This window comes from Hyaena hyaena, unplaced genomic scaffold, assembly GCF_003009895.1.
Source record: "Hyaena hyaena isolate Hyena2069 unplaced genomic scaffold, ASM300989v1 scaffold_97, whole genome shotgun sequence".
Taxonomy (NCBI): domain Eukaryota; kingdom Metazoa; phylum Chordata; class Mammalia; order Carnivora; family Hyaenidae; genus Hyaena; species Hyaena hyaena.
Window position 1 is genome coordinate 1926366 of NW_024080728.1, and position 15236 is coordinate 1941601.

The following is a 15236-nucleotide window of genomic DNA, read 5'->3' on the forward strand; positions in this document are numbered from 1 at the left end:
TGGTTTTTTTACTCTGATGGCACAGGTTTTTTTACTCCAGTTTACACTTAAAAAAATAACTGAAGGGTGCTTGGCTGACTCAGTCAGTAGAACAGGTGACTCTTAATCTCCAAATCATGAGTTCAAGCCCCATGTTGGGTGTGGAGCCTAATACAACAAAAACAACACACAAAAAAGACAACCCCCTCCCCCCCATGAATGGGCCACACCCCCAGGTATATTTATTTAAGCGGCCTCAGGTGGGACTTAAGCACTAGGCTGGTTGAAAAATTCCTCAGGTGATTCTAATGTATGCCCAGTCCTGGGAACCACAGGTATGTATGGCGTTTCTTTATTAAGTACCGTTTATTGGCATGTACAGGGCAGTTACACAAATGATCGAGCTGGTCTATGAAGTAGAAAAGCTAATGAGGAAAACAGGAGGGCAAAATGTGACAAGAGAGTTTGATAAGCACTTTTATTTATTCCGTAGTTCAACAAATAAGAACAGTGTACTTAACAAGTGCCAGGCTGGAGTAAAGATAGGCTCAAAGTCCTATGGGCTACCTGCAAAGACCAGGAAAACTTTATAGAAGAGGCAGTAGCCAAGCAGGGGTTGGGAGTAATCCTTCCTCAAGGTCTCCATCAGATAAAGTAGGGAGGGCAGGCATGGCTGTAGAGGGAACAGTGTGTGCTGTGTATGGAGGAGTGTGGTTGGGAGAAGCTAGAGATGAGTAATAGGTTGGCTGAAGATGGACATAGTCTTAGAGGTAGATTAAGGAGTTTAGACTCGATCCAGAATGCATTTTAAAGACATTAAAGGTTTTTAAGCAAGGATGCACAAATGGGGTGTAGATACAGAACACCAGTATTTAGGATAATATAGGCTGTTCATACACAAAACTGTAGATTGAATTTGTTCGCTTATTTAAAATTGATGATGGTGACTGATCACCCCCCACCCCCTCTGCCCTTGACTGATATAATTAGACATTGTGACCTTGTGGGAACAGTTTCTGGTCAATGATGAGAGAGAATTCCATGTGGCGGTGGGAAGTGGGGTGCAGACCAATGCTTTTTAAGTGATTTATTGACCTAGGTAGAATTTATCATTCACTGAAGTCTGGACAAATCAGTTCAGGTTCCCTGTTTGCTGCCTCCTTACCTAATTTCCTTCAGAAGGAGTTGTTAGTACGTCTTAGATGTGATACCTCTTATCAGGCTGTTTGTCTGACTTGCCTCAGAGCTAGTAAACAAACCCAACAGATCAAACCCTACAGGTTCCCTTCAGCTCCTGAAGCTCTTCTGCATTCTTTTTTTAAATCCTTACTTAGGACTCAAGGACAAATAGGTCAAACCATGGAATCCTCCCAGTACTAGGTAGGGATGTACTTAACCTGGTTAAGACATTCATGGAATAAACATTCCTTTCCAGCTGGGGAAGAAGAGGATTCAGCCTAGCCAGTGGTTCTCCAATTCAGTGATCATAAGCTTGAAGTCAAGTCATGGATTAAAAATGTAGAGTTGGAAGCCCTACTTGACACCTACTGAATCAGAATCTCTGGGGTAGGCCAAGGAAACTGTGTTTTAAGCATTCATTCCCAGATGTTTCTGATGCCAGTGATCTGTGTACCATTTTGAGCAGTATAAATGTAGTTGTCAGGAATTCTGGCCTGTGGGGGCCACTGGCAGCTGTTTTGGGGGAGAGGGAAGTGGTTAAATGAGCCCCTGGATTCACAACCCTCCAGAACAGTCAGCTTGCGAATTTTGCAGGATGCTTGGTTTTCAGTTCAAGTTATTTCTAGGTTAACTTCTTAATTGAGCTGTTTAGCTCAGCAGAGGACTTGAGATACCACAGATAAGAGGTAGGTTTAGGAGTAAGCATTAAGTATCTCTGGCTGTGTCTCTGTTATCCTTTCCAGTCCCGCTTATCTGAAGAGCCAGGATTTCTCAAAGGACAAGTAACCTTAGAGGAAAGTCTCAAGGGGAAAGCAACACATTCCCTTTCCTTGCCATGCCCGTTAGAGAACTATGTTAAGAAAAGAATCTCAAAAAACACATCAAGATGTTGGCTAAAGATGTTTCTTTCTTTTGTGTTTGCCAGCTCCTGGGGTTACAGGAGTGCAAGTTTAGGCAAATAAGGCCCATTTCTCTCTAAAGGTGTCTCTTCTCGATGCCCTGGAAATCCATGTGGCGAACTCATTAGTGATAGCAAGTGTTAGATGCTCATAAATCTCCCACAATTCATTGGCTGAAGACATCTTAAATGTGGACTTTTTGCTTTTAGTGTCTTTGGTTGCTTCTTTAGCGTACTTCAGTTTGAGTGTACAGATTTGGGGTTTTGAAACTTGCTTTTAATTAAGACGGGGTTTATTTTTATTGCTTGAGATAAAATGCAGTCTGGGGGACTCAAATCTAAGTTACAAAATAAAGTGCATCTGGGCAGACCATAGGGGGAAAAAAAGAACATAAAGGCTAACTTGTCTGCCAGGATTCTTAAGTTTACTTAGTAACTTCTTGGAGAATAAAAACCCCAGCACCTGCATTATAAAAAGAGCACACCTTATAAATGTCCTACTCTTTGAAATACCTAAATGAACTAGGCTGAATTATGAACTAATGGCTTGTAAAAAATTCACCTTGAGCCAGCTACTGAAGATACTAAATAAGAGATAAAGGCTGAGGAAACCCCACTGGTGTTTGTTTTATCAGTAATGTAGCTCAAAAGTAGCCAAGCCAGTGGTGGAGGGGGGAACTTTCCCTGTGTTTTGTTTCCCTGAGCTGAGCCTGCAAATGCCAAGATTTAATCTAAAGAGGTTTGTGTTTTAAAAACTAACAACCAAGTAATAAAACACCTATAAAAGGGGTTTATAATGGAACTGGTGACAGTTCTGAGGGTAGTATTACAACTCTTCTGCTCCCCTCTCCTTTTTTCTATTCTTTCATCCAACTCTGTGCCCTTTGTCTTGGCTCCTTTCTCACCTTGTTGCCAAGAGGCACATAAGTAGGGGCAGCTCACACCCCAGAGGAGCAGACATCTTTAAAGAGTGAAGTGTGTATTGTGCTCTGCATTTGTCGAGGCGGTTGTGCTGCCTGTTTTGTTTGTCTGAGATAAGTTGCTCTCACAAAGTACCTACCTAGTTTGCACAGTGGTTTTGAATGGGGCGTTGGAGACGCTGTTGTGGTGTGTGGCATGAGGATGCTGGGAGTCACCCAGGGCAGGAAGCCTGGGGTCACTGCCTGGCACCTTGCCTCATCCTGCCAGGGCCCAAGATCTGCCTGACTCCAGGGACAGACTTCAGTCAACAGGTGGTTTCCCACCCAGGCCATCAAGCCTGAAACTTGGTTCTTTTTACAAAGCCATAGTTCTTTCTCGCCCGAAGAAATGGCGCCTCAGAAGGGAAACTTCGTACTCAAACTCTGTAGGAGCCATTTCTCGAGCCTACTTTTCCTATTTTCCGAAGTCTCCCCTGCCAGCATCCCATCCATCCTCGGGGAAGACCGAGGGGCGCTCCTTTCAGAGTCTGGAGGGCGCTGGCAGGCACGAGGGCAGCGTCAGAGTGGCCTCGCCTGCGCGGCCAGAGGAGCCCCGGCCTCCCTCGTGCGGGCCTCAGGAACTCGGGGGGCCCAGGGGAAGCCTGGAAACCCGAACTTAGCCATCAGCCTTCGTTCGAGCGCTGGCTAGAGGAGAGGGGGAAGGGCCCCCCAGCGGTCTTTCCCCAACTCCCCCCGCCCCCAACACCTCTGCCATCGCTCTGCACCGCCCAAGAAAGCACTCAGAACGCAGCTGAGCTCTCCAGCTCATCTCAGGCCGGGAGAGGGCATCTTGAGGGGGGCAGTTTCCCCCTCCTGCCCGCGTCTGACATCCCCACTCCCACCCAAGGATGCTGTCGCCGTGCCCTGTCCGCGGTCGCTGAATGTCACTGCTCCCTCTTCCTCCTGATCAGGGTAGACACAGCTCCTGAGGCATCTCCCACCCCAAAACTGCCGCGATCACCCGAGGGTGTAAGGCCCGGGCGGAGGACGAAGTTTGGGGCCCACAGCAGCGGGAGGGGGGACGCGTTGGCGAGGACCGCACCTCTCAGTCCCGGCCCCGGCGGGCACACTCCCCGCCCCAAACGGCCCCGGCTTCCCCATCCTCCCGCGGACACCGGCATCCCCGCCCTCCCCCGAGGGCGGCGAGCGGAGCCCCCCAGGGCGGAGGCAGGTACCCCCGGGGCGGGGACTGGGGCGGGCGGGGTCCAGGCTGCGCCCCCGGCCGGGCCGGGCGGGCTAGCTGGCGGCGCGGGGGGAGCGGGGCTGGGCGGCGCTGCCTCGGGCTCTGTGCGCTGCAGCCCGGAGCCGAGGAGGAGGAGGCGGAGGAGGAGAAGGAGGCGGCGGCGGTGGGTCCCGGGCGGGGGGAGCGCGGCGCTGCGGACCCGGGCGGCTGGCAAAGGACGAGGCGGAGGCTGAGGAAGGCAGCGGGGAGACCCGGGCTGCAGCAACAAAGGGCAGCAAGCGATTGGCCGGGCTGCAGGCGAGGTTAGCCGGGGACCGGGGTGGCTGGAGGCAGCGGCGAACGGTGCACGTGCTTGCAGACACGGGCTAGTGTGGAGCCGGGGGGTGCACGCCCGGCGGGTAGGGGCTTGCTTCCCCTCGGCATGGGATGGCGAGTAGGCTGCAGCGACATCGCTCTGCCTGCACCCGGCCTGGGGCTTGCAGGGTAGGGGTGTGTGGGGGGTAAGGATGCGAGCCAGGGGGCGGGCGAGTAGTCGCCCGGGACGGGACGGGAGAGGGTGGAGGAGGGGGCGGGATGGAACGCTCCGGGCGGCGCGCCCGTCCGCGCGCTCCACCGCGGGAGCTGACGACTGAGAACCTCGAATTTTAACTTCGCGTGCCCGCCCGCGCGCGCCCGCCCGCGCCCACCCCTAAATCCTGCGGCCGCCGCCAGCGATCAGCTCTCACACAAACTTTAGCTGCGGGCTAGGGGATTTGGGGCTGAGTGGGGGAGGGGAGAGGGAAAAGGCCCTCTGATTGGCGTTGTTTGTAGCCAATAAGGCCAAGCGCCTCTTCTGCCAGTAGACCCAATCCATTTCTAGAGGTAGAGGGGGCGGGCAGGTGGAAGTAGAGGTGGCGCGGTGTCTGGGAGAGAGAAAAAGGACTAGACCAATAGGTGCCCAGAAGAGGCGGGTCCAGCGGTTTGTTGATTGGTACTGGCAGTGGACCCACCCTCGGGGTGGTACCGGAGGGGGGGATGATGGGTCGAGGGGTGTGTCTATGCGGAGGCGAAATGACCGGCAGGAACCTGCCCCAATGGGCTGCAGGGTGGTTAGTGTGTGGGTGACGGACAGACCCGCAGGCCAACGAGTGGCCATAAGTGTCTGTGGTCTCCTCCAATGGAGCAGCGCCAGGGCGGGGCCGCGGCTCGGGTTTAATGAGACTCCATTGGGCTGTAATCAGTGTCATGTCGGATTCATGTCAACGACAACAACAGGGGGACACAAAATGGCGGCGGCTTAGCTCCTACCCCTGGCGGCGGCGGCAGCGGTGGCGGAGGCGACGGCACCTCCTCCAGGCGGCAGCCGCAGCTTCTTTCTCAGGCAGCGGCAGCGCCCCCGGCAGGCGCGGTGGCGGTGGCGCGCGGCCAGGTCTGTCACCCACCCCGCGCATTCCCAGGGGGAGGAGACTGGGAGGGAGGGGGGCGGAAGGTGGGGGGATCGGGGGCTTGTGACGCCCCTCCCACAGGCCTCTGCGCGAGGGTCACCGCGGGGCCGATCGGGGTCAGGCTGCCCCTGAGCGTGACGGTAGGGGGCGGGGGGAAAAGGGAGGAGGGACAGGCCCCGCCCCTCAGCAGGGCCTCCAGGGCAAGGGGCGGGGCTCGAGGGTAGAGGGGGCGGGGTCATACCAGGGTGGGGGCGGGGCTCGGGTGGTCTGAAGGCGGGGGTTTGGAGGGGTTTTCTGAGTGGGAGTGACCTGGTAGAAACGGTGGGGGGGCCAGTGAGTGTCTGGAGAAGACTGGTGAGGGGGTGGTGGGTGGGAGGGGAAACTGGAGGTCTGCAAGCAGGTGCAAAGTGAGGGTACGGAGAGGTGCAACACTGGAGATGTCGAAGGGGGACAGGGGTATGTGAGGGAGGGTGAAATGATGCAGAAGGATGGGATTGTAGTTATCTGGGGACAGTAAGAATAGGTTTGGGTGTGGTGGATGTGGAGTGGAGTTGAGAGAGCAGCAAAGAGTAGATACTGACTGGCCTGTGGGAAGTATTAGGGGAAAGTGAGGCGCAAGTACAGTTTGCTGTGGTGGGAAGCAGGTATCTGGGTATATTGGCATATCGGAATTGTAAAGGAGGTTTGGCGTCTATGAAGCATTAGAAAACATGGAAGAATGGCATGGATATGCTTGGGAGAGTCTTGAACGATGATAAGACAGCAGAGCAAAACTTGCCTAGTATATCTTTAGTAGATGGAGGATTCAGGGGGTTGAGAAAAGGTGGCAGGTGTGGAAAAAAAAAAAAAAAAGGTGGGGCTGAGCAGTGGGTCTAGGTGAATGTGATTTGGTGACCTGCACCAGGATTGGGGATAGGGCAAAGAAAGGGGTTAGTTTGGGAGACCACGTTGTTGATAGGCTGAATTTCTTGGGTGAAACTTGAGCTGGAGTCTTGAGGCAGGGCAGGGTGTCTATTTCAGGGGGACACCTTAGTGCTACCTTGGGGAAGACATTGTATTGTGTCTTTTTGAATTTGTAAGTACTTTAGTATGGGCAGAGTGCAGGAAGTTGTGGGAGACAGGGGCAAAGGCAGAGGAGGGGCTGCATTGCAAATGGCTTCCTGTGCTCCTTGAAGGAGTTTAAGCTCTGCAATTGGAAGAAGGTATTAGGATATGATAGGAGAGTATTGAACAAAAGTTGTGAGAATAGTGATAAAGAATTAAAGATGTGGAAAATAGGTAAAGAGAACCTGTGACCTAAATATCAAGTATCTTTGGGGTGGAGGTACCAAGAAATTCAAAGTTAAAGAGTATATAAAGACTCTTCTGAATATGGACAGGAGGTGAAAGTAGCAAATGGGAAATAATTATGCTGAGATAGTGTTCTGTCGTACTCCAAAAAAAGTTATCATTATTATTTTGGTATAAATATGAGTAAAGTACATTATTCCTGTTTTACTTGTGTACCCTAGATTTTCTGGGATAGCCCTGAAATAGAACACTCCATTTTTACATAAATTCTTCACACATGTATCAAAATGAATTGGGGCAATCTTTTTATATTTCTAAGAAGGATAGGAAAATATCACGTTTCAGAAAGGGATAAGATTTTTACCTGAGAACTTCAACTTAAGGTTGAAGATTGGGGAGGTAAAAATGATGATTTAAAAAAAAAGGGGGGGGATGATAAAGGAAGGTTGTAACATAAAGGAGAAACTTAGGGGAATGATTGGTTGATGCTGATAACATGGTCAGTTGAAGTTTTGCCTACTAGCTATAGTGAGGCCTCTGAGTAAAGTAGGTATTATGTCATTGCCATTATGCCAGAGGTTTATCTCGTGTACTTATTGTGAAGATAAGATGGAAACTATCAGATGTAAGGCATAATGTGAATGAAAAGTAAAATAGGGTGAGTATTGGAAGGTTGCTAAGGAATTTTAATAAGTAATTTTAATGTGCCTCAAAAAACATCATGGGTTTTTTACATACTAGTTAGAAGAAGCCTTAACCAACTGGTCTGGCTTTATTAAATGCCAGGATTCCTAACAGGTGACTTTTCAGTCTCTTAGATCATTTTCTACAAAATACCTTCAGTTTTCCACATGTGTATACTTGCTTGTATTTGTATAAAATGGGCGGGAAGGGAATTGTTTTATGAAAGTGGGGATGTGTGAGCTATAGTGATCAGTCTTTGCTTGCAGAATGGTAATGATGCATGGATAGGAGAAATGTGATGAAGGGATATTTTTCTTCTCTTAAAATACTTTAATTTGTATTTCCAAAGCACCTTAAAGCACCTTTTTGTAGGACTCATAGTCTTGCACAATTTTTTTTTTAAGTGCATTTACTGTTGCTGGATATTTGAGTTTTTTCCACTTTGGGGAAATTGTGAACAAAGCTTCTATGAGTGTTCCTGTACCTGTCATGTGGGTACATGTGTGCATATGTTTCTCTAAAGTGTACACTTAGGAATGGAATTCCTGGTTCAGAGACAGGGTGACCATTTATCCTAGCTGTGTCTGTTGTCACAGCGTAGTTACTAGTATAACACCTTTAATTCACAAACGTGTCTGGATGATGAGTTGTATGGTGGCTCTAGTCATGAGGTATGCTTGTCTTCAACTTGACTACGTACCAAACTGTTTTCCAAAGTACTGTACCAGACCACAGTCCCTCCTGTGGTATATGAGAATTCCCATTGCTTCTTGTCCTCTCCAAAACTCAGATTCATAGCTTTTGAAATTAGGCAATCTGGTAAACTTGTATTTAATTGGTTAGTGATCAGGTTGAGTGGTTTTTTTTTTTTTTTTTTTTTAATTGTTTTATTTACTTCTAGGAGAGAGAGAGAGAGCGTGAGCAGGGGAGGGTCAGAGAGAGAGGGAGTCACAGACTCTGAAACAGGCTCCAGGCTCTGAGCTGGCAGTCAGCACAGAGCCCGACGTGGGGCTCGAACCCACGAACCGCGAGATCATGACCTAAGCGAAAGTCGGACGCTTAACCGACTAAGCCACCCAGGCGCCCCGAGTGGCTTTTTATATATTTATTGACTACTTGGATTTCCTCATTTGTAAAATTCCTGTTCATTTCTGCCCCTTATTTATTTATTTTTTAACCTGGACCTTGTGTCTTTTATTGGTATTTCGAAGTTCTTTATTTATTCTAGATACAGATCCTTTGCATATGTGTATGTTGCAAACATCTACTTCCATATTGTGGCTTGCCTTTTCACTTTCTTTATGGTGTCTTTTAATGAATAGAAGTTTTTCATTTTAATGGAGTCAAATTTATTGGTGTTTTCTTTATGGTTAGTGCTTTGTGTGTGTCTTTTCCTACTCTCAGGTCAAGAAGGTATTTTCCTGTGCAGTATTGTTTTCTAAAAGCTTGATTGACCTTAAAAGATATATGATTACGAGTAAAACACACTGTTCTTGACCCCCTTCTTGCCATTACAAATTTATTTTTGGTTTTGTTCACTTTCTTCTGTGCTCTGTCTTGAATTTTTACTTGTCTGCAACTATAATTAAGAGTCAGGTGCTGACTTCCCCTGTCTCTTCGGAGAAAATGGTCGTATAGACAGAAGTTCAGCTAGATTAGATTTTACAGGTCTCCAGCTGACTGTTTTGCCCTTTTCCCTTTTATGAGCTTGCATTTTATTGTGTTCCTGCTATGTGTCTGCCACCATCCTTGGTTCTTTCATATTTGTTATCTCAACTATTCCTCTTAACAGTTCTGCAAAACTGTTTTGCAGAGATAGAATCTTTTTCATGGAGGAGAAAATGGAGACTTATATTGATTAACATGTCCAATATCCCATAGCTTAGGTAGCTGGCAAAGTGGGGACTTGATCCCTGAACTTTCTAGGTATGTCCCATCCCAGCATACCTCCGTGTTGACTAAGATTTCAGATGCCTATTTGATAATATCCAAAACCAACTTTCTTACCTATAATGTAACATGTCCAATTAAAGCACAAGTAGTTACTGTGAAACTCAATACAATTATTGACCTCTGTATATTACAGTAAGTAATATACAGTAAGTAAAGTTAGGAGCACCTGGGTGGCTCAGATCATAATCTTTTGATTTGTGGGTTCAAGCCCTGCGTTGGGCTTTTCGCTAACATCGCAGAGCCTGTTTTGGATTCTCTCTCTCCCTCTCTCTCTGCCCCTCCCCTGCCCATGCTTGCACACGTTCTCTCTCTCTCAAAAATAAATAAATGTTAAAAAAATATTTTTAAGTAAAGTTAGAGTAGTCAGTGTACCTTAATTGGTCCTGGGATAGGTGATAGAGGTCTTGTAAACCCTTGAAATTATATGCAAATGTCTGCATGTATATTGGTTCATTTTTAAAAATAGATCTTTAATTTTCTTGAGGTTCTCAAGGGGGAACCCTAATTTGTTTTCAGGCTGTACAGGATATCCTGTTTGGAGACATTTGTAATAAATTTAATGCAGAATTCTCCAATGATCTATATTTTCAAAATAGTCTTAAAAATTCAGAGTCAGACTTTTTTTCTAAATACATTATTCTTAGTCTTTGTCATTAAAACCTGGTTAAAGCTAATTTACAATTAGGAAGAAATCCAGGGTTGAATAGCAATTTTTAATGCCAAAAAAAGACATTCTAAATTCAGTTGATTATTTCTTAAGTGAGAGTGCTTAGTTATAATATCATCATTACTAATCAGTATACCCTGGCTCCAAAGGCCTGATGACTTCAAATGATTTTTCATCTTGTCTCCAAAATCCTCTGTTTTACAAGGGATCAGATTTCCTGTGAGGTTCCTAACAGTGTGATTAAAGTTTAGAGACTGAAACTATTGAGCACTTAAATGTAGGAATGACTATGCAAACCTAATTCTTCCGGCTTCACCAGGAGATTTGGGGCATGTCTCTTCTAATTTGTGATGATGATGTTGAAACTAATCTTTGCTAGGGATTATGGGAGCCATAATAGTTTATTGATGGTTCAGTTATTGTTTGTTGAAGCAGATTTACACAATTATAGTTTAATGACATAACAAGGATATTGTTAACTAGGAGAGCATGACATGAAAAATTAAACTTCCAATTAATATAATATGTATTAGTTGAAATGATAATTTTCATGGTGATTTAGCCTCTTAGAAATCCTTGGAAAACATTATTAGCTTGTGAATTGAAAACTCTCTATGTTAATGAGTAGTGAGAAAGAATTTAGTATTATTCCCCAAAAAAGGGGAATTCAATTCAATTCAATTAACGGTTATGGAGTGCCTACTCTGGGCTTGCTGCTGAGTTAGACTCTTAAGTTGAACAAGATTGATGTTGGGAGAGAGATGAAATACTGGTTGCTTTTGTTTGTTCAGTCATCCTTCCCTCCAGTCTATACTGGATGGATAATATTGCCACAGTAATTCAAACACTCAACAAATTTGTGCCTGTGTGGGTACACTTCATTATGCCTTATTGTGTCACTACTCCCGCATTGGCTTCCTTTTACTTCAGATGTCATGTTCACATGCCTCAGCCTGGCTTTTGTTATACCCAACTTTATTTCTTGCTTCTCTTCAACACATACTGGCTCTGGGCATGCACATGAACTCGGTGTCCCTTTTGTTAGGCAGTTCATTCTTAGCTTCTGTGCCTTCTGCTAGATTCCCTTTATTCATTCACTGATGCATTCATTTAACAAATAGGCACTGAACCCCTCTTATGTTCGAGTTGTGGTCCTGGGAAATCTAGGGGCATACAAAGGTGAAATCAAACAGGAATCCTATTTTTTTTTTTTTAATGTTTATTTGTTAGAGAGAGGCAGAGAGGGGGACAGAGGATCTGATGTGGGGCTTGAACTCACAAGCCGTGAGATCATGACATGATTTGAATTTTCATTTCATTTGCGTGAAGAAACTGGGCAGTTATCCCAAGTTCTGTCTTGTTTTTCAAGGTCTAGTTTATGTCCCATCCATCCAAGGGGTGTTTTTACCCACTTGGCAAGGTAGAGTCTCAGTTGTTTCCAGACTTTTTCCCTTCTGTAGTCAAAGGAACCCTTTCTCTGAAGTGAATCTTATGGAGAGGCCCGTTATAAATGGGACAGTTAAAGTAGAGCTGCTTTGTTGGGTGCAAGGAGTTATGTGGCCCTAGTGTTTAAGCCACAGGGGCACCTGCAGGTGATATCCAAGGCACCTACAAGAGATGCAAGTTTAGTTTGAAAGCCTGTGGAGAAACAGGAAAGAATTTAGGTTTTAGTATTTGAATTAAAATCCTTCATGACTTAGTTGTCTGAAGTCTTGACCAAGTAATGTCTCAGTTATCCTTTTGCAAAATGGGCCAACAGTGCTACCTTACACGGTTGTGTTAAGGTTTACTGATAATCTGTATAAAGTACCTGTCCCACAGTAGGTGTCAGAAAATGGTTGGTATTATAGTTTAGTGCCTTCTTTTCTCTTCTTTTTAAATGATATATTGAGGAGAAATTTACATAACATTAATTTAACTGTTTAAAGTGAACAATTCATTGGCACCTGGGTGGCTTAGTTGTTTAAGCCTCCTACTCTTGATTTTGACTCAGATCATGAGATCCAGTTCCATATCTGGCTTGGGATACTCTTTCTCCAGCGCTCTCTTGCTCTCTCTTTTGGAAGGAAGGAAGGAAGGAAGGAAGGAAGGAAGGAAGGAAGGAAGGAATTGAACAATTCAGTGACAGTGCATTCACAGTGTTGTGTGACTGCCACCTTTGTCTAGTTCCAACCGATCTAAAATAAAATCCCTGGGGGTGGGGGAGAGGGGAACGGGGGTGATGGGCATGGAGGAAGGCACTTGTTGGGATGAGCACTGGGTGTTATATGGAAACCAACTTGACAATAAACTAAGGAAAAAAAGAAAATAAAATCCCTTACCCATTAAGTAGTTTCTCCTCATTCCTTCACTCCCCAGGCCCCACCAGTCTATGTTGTATATATGGGTTTATCTTTTCTGGATGTTTCGTATAAATGGAATTATACGAAAATGTATGACTTTTTGTGTCTGGCTTCTTTTCTAACAAATATCACCATATGGATGATGTTCGATGTTGTCAGACAGCAGATATTTGTTAACTGAGGACACTATTTTGAGCAACTGTGCCAATAGTCTGTGCTGGGTGGTTACAGAAGAAACAAAGTTAAGATCTCTTAAGCAGTGTATGTTCTGTTTCAGAAGATACTGCTGAGATTTGTGGAGCCTCACTCAGTTACATAACAGGCTATGAAAAAATCCAGGAGCATGTAAAAGTGAGAGAACTAAAAATAACTGTTAGCAAGTTAAGACCCAGGATGACAAAAGAGTAAACTCTATTGTTAATCTTTAACCACTGTTTTTGGCTCATCTATAATCTTATGACTCAAGTGTTATGACACTAATTTTGAAACAACACACAGCTTTAGTGAAAACTTTGAGGAGGTTTCACATAATATTTATGATCCAGGGTATTTTGACTCTTCTTATGCTGACATGAATATTTCTGAATAGTGTTGATATTTATATAATACGAGTGAAGCCAGAAGCTCATGTTGGACTAAGCATTTCTCTAGATCTGTTTAGAATAGTTTGTAATGAATGATGTAAATACATCCATACAACCATATAATTTACTGATATTATTTTGTAGTTAAAAATAAAGTGATTGAAACCCTTAGAAAATAGAATAATTTAATTTGATGTGGTGTGAGTCCTCAGAATTAATTTCAAATAATTCACTCCTTTTTTTGATAGCTTTTTTAGTCCAACTTTCATTTTATAGAAAAAAATGAGAATAATGATTTTTAGGGTACTTGTGATAGAATGTCCTATCTACCTACATGTGAAACAAATCTTGGTGCTCTGAAAAAGAGAAGTGGTGTGGATACTTGCAAATTGGGGAAAAAAGCATTTCTGTTTGATTTTTGAATAAATTATGTTTTTTTTTGCTGTAGATTTGTCTTTCTAGTTAGATACTGTTTAGAGTAAAATTAGTTTTCAATCTATTCTCTTAGTGTATACCAATTTACAGTGGGGCCATTGGGATATCAGAAACAAACTTGCCTAAGATTAAAAAATTTGCTGTGGATAGTATACAAAGTGGATGTGTTTAGTTGAGAATTGGCTACAGATAAGAGACTACTTATTTTGTTCCTCTTCTAGCTGTGTGTGTGTGTGTGTGTGTGTGTGTGTGCGCGCGCGCGTGCATATGTGCAGGCTTTAACACGGATGCTGCTTGTAGCACAGAGCTGCTGAGTTACATCTGCTTCTGCCTAATTAACTCGGTTGGTTGGTGTCAGATGAGAGCTAATTTTAAGATTAAATTGAAGAGTGGGGTGTGTGTCTGTGGTTGGGGAGAGGAAAAGGAGGATATAAGGTTGCTTGTTTGTTTTGTATAAGATAAAAATGAAATTATTCACAGTATTGTTTTAAATTTAGTTTTTTGCCTTTGAAGTGAATGTGATCACTGTTCACTGTTGTCGTAAAGTGTGATCTGTGTCAATACATATTTAGTACTGTGGAAATTGTTACATCCTTCTCTTAGGTGCAATTATTGGCCCTATCTTGATTATCCAATCAGTAATTGGTGCCAGGTGACCTTTGGGTGAAATAGTGAAAGTTCCCTGGGAAAGTTAAAACTGTGCTTCAAACACCAATTGCCTTCTCCCCCGCCAGACAAAATGTTCTACCTGCCTGGCTTTTTGAGTAATACCAATTTTCTTTTCCTCCTTGATGAGATTCTTGCTTAGGCTCTGTCACAACCTGGAGGACAGATCTGGTCTTAAAGAAGAAGAAATCTTTTTTTTTATTTGAGAGAGAGAGTGTGTGTGCGTGCGTGCTTGCACATGTAAGCAAGCATAGGCGGGGCAGAGAGAGAGAGAGAGAGAGAATTTATTTATTAAGCAGGCTCTGCTGAGCACAGACCCCTATGCAGGGCTTGATCTCACAACTCTGAGATCATGCATGACCTTCCCTCACAAGAGTTGGACACTTAATCGATTGAGCTACCCAGGCACCCCCCCAATTTTTTTAAAAGTATATTTATTTCGAGAGTGAGAGAGAGTGCATACACATGCAAACAGAGGATAACACACACAGAGAGAGAGACAGAGAGAGAGAGAGAGAAAGAGAATCCCAAGCAGGCTTTGTGCTGTCAGTGTGGAGCATCGTGTAGGGCTTGATCTCATGAACCTTGAGATCATAACCTTAGCTGAAATCAAGAGTCAGGTGTCTCACCATCTGAGCCTCCCAGGCATCCCCAAAATTTATTTCTTTAAGTACTGCTTTGGGGCTTCCGTTTCCTGTTCTGAATTCCATGTTCTTAAAAACCCTTTACTGGTAGGAAAGAGTTAATAAAACACCAAAAGTCAAGTGCTTGTAAACTCATAGCAGTTGTTTGGATTGGATAGTTGTGAAGATCCCCGAGATGGTTTCTGAATTTGAGGGATTTCCTTATGCCCAAATTAACATTCACTTTTTTTTTTTCCTTTGGCAGATTTGCTTGAAGATCTGGACAATCTTCTTTTTTGTCATGGACTATTAAAACATTTGGAGTTCCAATTCTGGTATTTTCCTTTATTTTATTATATTTTTAAGATAT

At 44.6% G+C, this 15236-nt stretch overlaps 1 protein-coding gene across 5 annotated transcripts in view; it reads left to right on the forward strand.

Annotated features, from left to right (window-relative positions):
* The first annotated feature begins 255 nt into the window (after positions 1 to 255).
* The window catches only part of KAT6B (lysine acetyltransferase 6B), a 195231-nt gene continuing 180250 nt past the window's right edge, over positions 256 to 15236 (forward strand). For 3 of the 5 annotated variants that reach the window (XM_039235103.1, XM_039235106.1, XM_039235107.1), the window contains exons 1-2: positions 256 to 314; positions 15132 to 15201. The gene's annotated coding sequence lies outside the window, so the exon portion shown is untranslated. Of the gene's footprint in view, positions 315 to 4428; positions 4501 to 5413; positions 5607 to 15131; positions 15202 to 15236 lie in introns of those variants that run through there. The other 2 variants (XM_039235105.1, XM_039235104.1) reach the window with 2 other exon arrangements.